The sequence below is a fragment of the Solanum dulcamara genome, chromosome 2 (genome assembly GCF_947179165.1).
Source record: "Solanum dulcamara chromosome 2, daSolDulc1.2, whole genome shotgun sequence".
Taxonomy (NCBI): Eukaryota; Viridiplantae; Streptophyta; class Magnoliopsida; order Solanales; family Solanaceae; genus Solanum; species Solanum dulcamara.
Genome location: NC_077238.1, coordinates 32,806,204 through 32,814,058, shown reverse-complemented (window position 1 = coordinate 32,814,058; position 7,855 = coordinate 32,806,204).

Sequence of the window (7,855 nt, the reverse complement as noted above, 5' to 3'; positions counted from 1 at the left end):
CCTGTCTCTTATTTTGGCTCTTACCTTTTCAGCAAAATGAGGAGGTAAGCTTCTAAGAAAGCGTTCCTTCTAATAGTTATTATTGCAATTAGATATTATCATAACTTTGGTTATAAACATATATTTGTACCATCTGAAATCTATTAGTTTCTTACAGTACAAGTTGTTCAGAATTTCAAGACTTTTATCTTGGAAAAGATGAGGTTCACCCACGAAATGCTTTGCTATGCAATATATCAGAGAAGCAGATGCATCTTTAACAACTCCCTCTGAAGCAGTTTCAACTCCATTTTCTATTTTTATTACCATTTTAGGCTTAACAACATTCTAGATTTCAGCCCTGTTATGATCATTGAGATAATTGTCCCACTAATTCTTTAAGGTTCCTGTAAAATCTGCAATAAACCTATTTGCATCTTCTTTATCACTGACACTTCTCATCTTGCAGGTCATGATATGCATTCCCATTCCTGGAGTTTTCCATAGATTTGACCTTTGGCCATTTCGTTAATGTTCCATTCTTGTATTCCTATTCCATCAGCAATGACAGGTGGGTGAAGGGTATCTTCTTCGAACTGAACATCAGGAAAAGAAGGTCTGGGATAATAATTTCTTTTATTAAGATAGCGTCCTCCCATAATGGTTTATTCCTTCAAGGAACTAAGCTTAACTCCCGTAATCATGTTGAGTTTAGAAAGCTGGCTATTGATCATTTCCAAAAGATTATTGGACTGACTAAACTGAACAACTAGTTTAGAAAAATCCTCTTTGGAGAATTCAGGGATATTAAAGATGGGGTTAGTCTCAATTTAGGGTCTAACTTTGGACGTACTTGGTTTATCTCCAATATGTCTTATACCTTTGTAACTACCTTTGGATTCCTCAATTTGTTGGGAAACAACATGAAGAACCTGGTTGGTATAGTTATTCTGCTCAAAGATTTTTTTGACATCTGTGGCAATAGTCAAAGATGTTTCTTTCTTAAGGGGCTTTTTGAAATGTGAAGCTTTTAGAATTTCTTTCCTACAAGGAATGTTTAATCCTTCGAAAGGAGGCATAACACTTTCAACCACCTTTTGTGTAGTGTACCATTTATTAACAAGGACTTGAAGAGATGATTTGGTTCTATCTGTCTAGAACATTCAAACCATTTGAAAAATTCAATTTCAGTTTTGAATCTTTCCATATCTTTAAACCACTTATCTCTAAGAGATACTTTGTTCTAATGAATAAGTAGATTTGTACCAATCTACCTTTTGTTAGTAGTGAGGAAGTTTCCACCAATCATTCAACTTCTTTTTATCAAGGATGAATTTTTCATCAAAAATAAGAACTCCGATAGAATCTTTCTTACCCTGATCAGGTTTCATGTCACTGGGTGTGGGGATTCCTAGGGTTGTAGCCTCATAATAAAACTTTGGGATGGTTTTGGAAAAATCCACGCCATGAACCTTCCTATGCTCAAGGTTTTCAGCTGAGTCATCTCCCTCCCGGGGTCAAAAGAAGAAGGCTAACTGAAGACATTCTTCTACTTATATAAGTCTGGTTGTAAGAGTTGGATATTAAAAACTTAAGGTTAATAGGTCCATGTAGAAATTGAATAACCCTATTAATTTAAGACCGTTCGGGTTGAGTAGGTAATGGGTTGGTGATATAGTCGAATTTGCACTCTTCATCCGTGGGGATATCATCCCATTTAAGGAGCCTAGGGACGAAGGTAGTACTGTGCTTTTGGTTTGCTTCCATGAGCATAGTTACTCCTTTGATGCTAGTGGCTATAGCCTTTGGGTCTATAGTGGTCTTTATTATCTTGTAATATACCCTATATATTACAGCTATTTTTCTAGTATCTAGTTTACTATTCATTTTTTTGGTTTTGACGTTAAGTGTCAAAGTATCCATAATGTTTGGATCATGGATATCTATTGAGAAATTGGGATACTTGTTAAAGTATACCAGGCCGTTAACGAGGTTACTTTCTAGAACTCCTAATAGATAATTATCAAAATTAAGCAGTCTATCATCTCTAAGAAGTAGACAAATATAGAATATTCAAACCTTTACAGAAAAGAGGTTTAACAACTACTTGAACAAGACCAATATGAAAGAATTTAAACTCCTGCTTATATCTATCAATATTAGTAGAAATCAACAACGTGATAGTTTCAAGAGAATTATTAATAGCAATTGTTGATTCACAAGTCTTGATATTATATTTTTTAAATATAAAAAATATTTCCTAGTTGGTAAATCTTTTCAAAAGGTTTTTTGGGAATAGACCTATTTTGCAAATTATTTTCTACCTTAGAGATAGACAAATTTAAACTATTAATAGTATACTGGTGATTATTAATGAAATTAAATATGCCGAAGACATTCTTTTACTTATAGAAGTCTGGTTGTAAGAGTTGGATATTAAAAATCTAAGGTTAATAGATCCATCTGGAAATTGAATAACCCTATCAATTTGAGACCGTTCGGGTTGAGTAGGTAATGGGTTGGTGATATAGTCGAATTTGCATTCTTCATCTATTAGGATATTATCCCATTTAAGGAGCTTAGGGACGAAGGTAATACTGTGCTCTTGGTTTGCTTCCATGAACATAGTTACTCCTTTGATGCTAGTGACTATAGTCTTTGGGGCTATAGTGGTCTTCATTATCTTGTAATATACCCTATATAATATAGCTATTTCTCTAGTATCTAGTTTACTGTTCATTTTCTTGGTTTTGACGTTAAGTATCAAAGTATTCATAATGTTTGGATCATGGATATCTATTCAGAAATTGGGATACCTGTTAAAGTATACTGGACCGTTGACGAGGTTACTTTCTAGAACTCCTAATAGAGAATCATCAAAATTAAGCAGTCTATCATCTCTAAGAAGCAGACAAATATGGAATATTCAAACCTTTACAGAAAAGAGGTTTAACAACTACTTGAACAAGACCAATATGAAGGAATTTAAACTCCTTCTTATATCTATCAATATCAGTAGAAATCTACAATGTGATAGTTTCAAGAGAATTATTAATAGCAATTGTTGATTTACAAGTCTTGATATTATATTTTAAAAATATAGAAAAATTTCCTAGCTGGTAAATCTTTTCAAAAGGTTTTTTGGGAATAGACCTATTTTGCAAATTATTTTCTACCTTAGAGATAGACAAATTTAAACTATTAACAGCATACTGGTGATTATTAATGAAATTAAATATGCCCTTGATTATGCTTTGGTTGATAATAAGTTAGCAATAACTATTCATTCTTAGTAAAGCCATCTACAGATTATTGCACATAAATTTATAAGTCTTTAAAAGTAAACATGGAGTTATAACAAATATGTTACACTAAGGAGTCTTGGATCTTACATGAGTTTGTCAAATAAACTACCTTGCAGCCTAAAATATCTGTCCTTTCGGCTAAACTACCCCCTGTGGGAATCAGAACTATTTGACAAGATCTTGAAACATCACCTTAACCACCAGATATAACCTCCATTTTTTACAGACAAAGAGCAAGAAACTTATATGCAGTAGGTAGAAGATAACCTTACAAGGAGCTAAGTTACTATTAACAAATCATGAACGTAAGCATAATCTAAGCAAAGATTATTAGCTACACATGGCTAACGATAATAACAACACTATGGCTCTGATACCATTGTTGTTCTTGTGCCTCTGAGTTCAAATTCCTTCATATTGGTCTTGTTCAAGTAGTTGTTAAACCTCTTTTTCATTAAGTTTTGAATATTCTTATTTGCCTACTTCTTAGAGATGATAAACTACTTAATTTTGATAATTCTCTGTTAGGAGTTCTAGAAAGTAACCTCGTCAACGGCCGGGTTTACTTTAATTGTTATCCCAATTTCTTGAAAGATATTCATGATCCAAACATTATGGATACTTTGACACTTAACGTCAAACTAAGAGCATGAATAGTAAACTAGATACTAGAGAAATGGATGTAATATATAAGGTATATTACAAGCTAATAAAGACTATTATAGCCCCAAAGTCTATAGACACTAGCATCAAATGAGTAACTATGCTCATGGAAGAAAACCAAAAGCAAAGTACTACCTTCGTCCCTAGGCTCCTTAAATGGGATGATATCCTCACAGATGAAGAGTGGAAATATCGACTCTATCACCAACCCTTTACCTATTCAACCCGAACAGTCTCAAATTGACAGGGTTATTCAATTTCCAGATGGATCTATTACCCTTAAGTTTTTAATATCCAACTCTTACAGCCAAGTTTCTATAACTAGAAGAATGTCTTCAGCATTTTTGATTTCATGAATAATCACCAGTATATTGTTAATAGTATAAATTTGTCTATTTCTAAAGTAGAAAATGACTTGCAAAATTGGTCTATTCCTAAAGAACCTTTTGAAAAGATTTATCAGCTAGGAAATTATTTTATGTTTAAAAAATATAATATCAAGACTTGTGAATCAATAATTGTTATTAATAATTCTCTTAAAACTATCACGTTGTTGATTTCTACTGATATTGATAGATATAAGCAAGAGTTTAAATTCCTTCATATTGGTCTTGTTCAAGTACTTGTTAAACCTCTTTTCTGTAAAGGTTTGAATATTCCATATTTTTCTGCTTCTTAGAGATGATAGACTGCTTAATTTTGATGATTCTCTATTAGGAGTTCTAGAAAGTAACCTCGTCAACGGCCCGGTATACTTTAACAGGTATCCCAATTTCTCAATAGATATCCATGATCCAAACATTATGGATACTTTGACACTTAACGTCAAAACCAAGAAAATGAACAGTAAACTAGATACCAAAGAAATAGTTGTAATATATAGGGTATATTACAAGATAATGAAGAACACTATAGCCCCAAAGTCTATATCCACTAACATCAAATGAGTAACTATGCTCATGGAAGCAAACAAAAAGCACAGTACTACCTTCGTCCCTACGCTCCTTAAATGGGACGATATCCTCACGGATGAAGAGTGGAAATATCGACTCTATCACCAACCCTTAACCTATTCAACCCGAACGGTCTCAAATTGATAGGTTATTCAATTTCCAAATGGATCTATTAACCTTAAGTTTTTAATATCCAACTCTTACAGCTAAGCTTCTATAAGTAGAAGAATGTCTTCGGCATATTTGATTTCATGAATAATCACCACTATATTTTTAATAGTATTAATTCTTCTATCTCTAAGATAGAAAATGATTTGCAAAATTGGTCTATTCCTAAAGAACCTTTTGAAAAGATTTACCAACTAGGAATTTTTTCTATGTTTAAAAAATATAATATCAAGACTTGTGAATCAACAATTGCTATAAATAATTCTCTTGAAACTATCAAGTTGTTGATTGCTGTTGAAATTGATAGTATAATGAGTTCAAATTCCTTCATATTGGTCTTGTTCAAGCAATTGTTAAACCTTTTTTCGTAAAGGTTTGAATATTCCTTTTTGTCTGCTTCTTAGAGATGATAGACTACTTAATTTTGATGATTCTCTGTTAGGAGTTCTAGAAAGTAACCTCATCAACAGCTCGGTATACTTTAACTGTTATCCCAATTTCTCGATAGATATCCATGATCCAAACATTATAGATACTTTGATACTTAACGTCAAAACCAAGAAAATGAACAGTAAACTAGATACCAGAGAAATAGCTATAATATATAGGGTATATTACAAGATAATGAAGACCACTATATCCCCAAAGGCTATAGCCACTAGCATCAAAGAAGTAACTATGCTCATGGAATAAAACCAAGAGCATAGTGCTACCTTCATCCCTAGGCTCCTTAAATGGGGTGATATCCTCATGGATGAAGAGTGGAAATTCGACTTTATCACAATCCTTTACCTATTCAACCCGAATGGTCTCAAATCGATAGGGTTATTCAATTTCCAGATGGATCGATTAACCTTAGATTTTAAGATCCAACTCTTATAGCCAAGCTTCTTCAAGTAGAAGAATGTCTTTGGCTAGACCTTCTTCTTTTTACCCTCGGGAAGAAGATGACTCAATTGAAAACCTTGAGAATGGGAAAGTTCACGACGTGGATTTTTCCAAAACCTTCCCAAAGGATTATTTCAAGGATACAACCCAAGAAGCCCCACACCCAGTGACATAAAACTTGATGATGGTAAGAAAGATTCTATCAGAGTTCTTACTTCTGATGAAAAATTTATCCCTGATAAAAAGAAGTTTAATGACTAGTGGAAACTTCCTCAGCACCAACGAAAGGTAGATTGGTACAAAGCTACATATTCGTTAGAACAAAGGATCTCTTTCAAAGATAAGTGGTTTAAAGATATGGAAATATTCAAAACTAAAATTGAATTTTTCAAATGGTTTGAATGTTCTGGACAAAATAATGACAATTAATAATCTCTTCAATTCCTTGTTAACAAATGGTACACCAGAGAACATGTGGTTGAAAGTGTTACGCCTCCTTTAAAAGGATTAAGCATTCCTTATAGGAAAGAAATTCTCAAAGCTTCACCTTTCAAGAAGCCCCTTGAGAAAGAAATATCTTTGATTACTACCACAGATGTCAACAAAATCTTTGAGCAAAACAACTACACCAACCAGGTTTTTCATGTTGTTTTCCAACAAATTGAGGAATCCAAAGGTAGTTACAAAGGTATAATCCAAATTGGATATAAACCAAGTACGTCTAAAGTTAGACCCCAAATTGCGACTAACCCCATCTTCAAAATCCCTGAATTCTTAAAAGAGGATTTTCCTAAACTAGCTGATAAGTTTAGTCAGTCCAATGTTCTTTTGGAAAGGATCAATAGCCATCTCTCTAAGCTCAATATCACTAAGGGAGATAAGTTTAGAACCTTGAGGAAAGCAACCATTATGGGAGGAGCTATCCTAATAAAAGAATTTATTATCCCAGTCCTTCTTTTCCTGATGTTTAGTTTGAAGAAGATACCCTTCACCCAATTGCCATTGCTGATGGAATGGGAATACAACAATGGAACATTGACGGAATAGCTAAAGGTCAAATCTATGGAAAACTCCAAGAAATGGGAATGACTGTCACTACCTATAAGATGAGAAGTGCCAGTGATAAACAAGCTGCAAATAGGTTTATTGCTGGTTTTACAAGAACCTTAAAAAATTGGCGGGACAATTATCTCACTGATCATAATAGGGTTGAAATACAGAATGTTGTTACCACTAAAATGGTAATAAAAACAGAAAATGGAGTTGAAACTGCTTCAGAGGAAGTTGTTGAAAATGCAACTGCTACTCTGATATATTGCATAGCAAAGCATTTCATGGGTAAACCTCGTATTTTCCAAGATAGAAGTCTTGAAATTTTGAATAATTTATATTATAAGAAACTAACAAATTTAGATGGTATAAAGATATGTTCATAACCAAAGTTATGATAAGATCTGATTGCAATAATGACTATTGGAAGGAACGCTTTTTTAGCGGCTTACCTCCTCATTTCGCTGAAAAGGTAAGACCCAAAATAAGAGACAGGTGAGATGAAAAAATCCCATATCCTCAGCTCTTCTATAAAGACCTTATCAGCATTATTAATATTGTTGCAATGGAGCTTTGCACTGACCTTAAGGTAAAGGAATAACTTAAGAAGGAGCAAAAGACTCATTCAACAGAACTTGGCCGCTTCTATCAAGATTTTGGGTTTTCCTTGATGAAACCTCCTTATGCGATGAAAGAACTATGGGAAATTACTCTCGTAAAAAGAGATCTTCTAAGAAAAGAAGAGAACATAGTTATAAACCTAAAAGGAAGTTTAAAAGGATAACTTCTAAAGATTCTTCTGAAGAAACTTGTTGGACATGTGGCAAGAAGGGCCAGAAGTCTAATGAC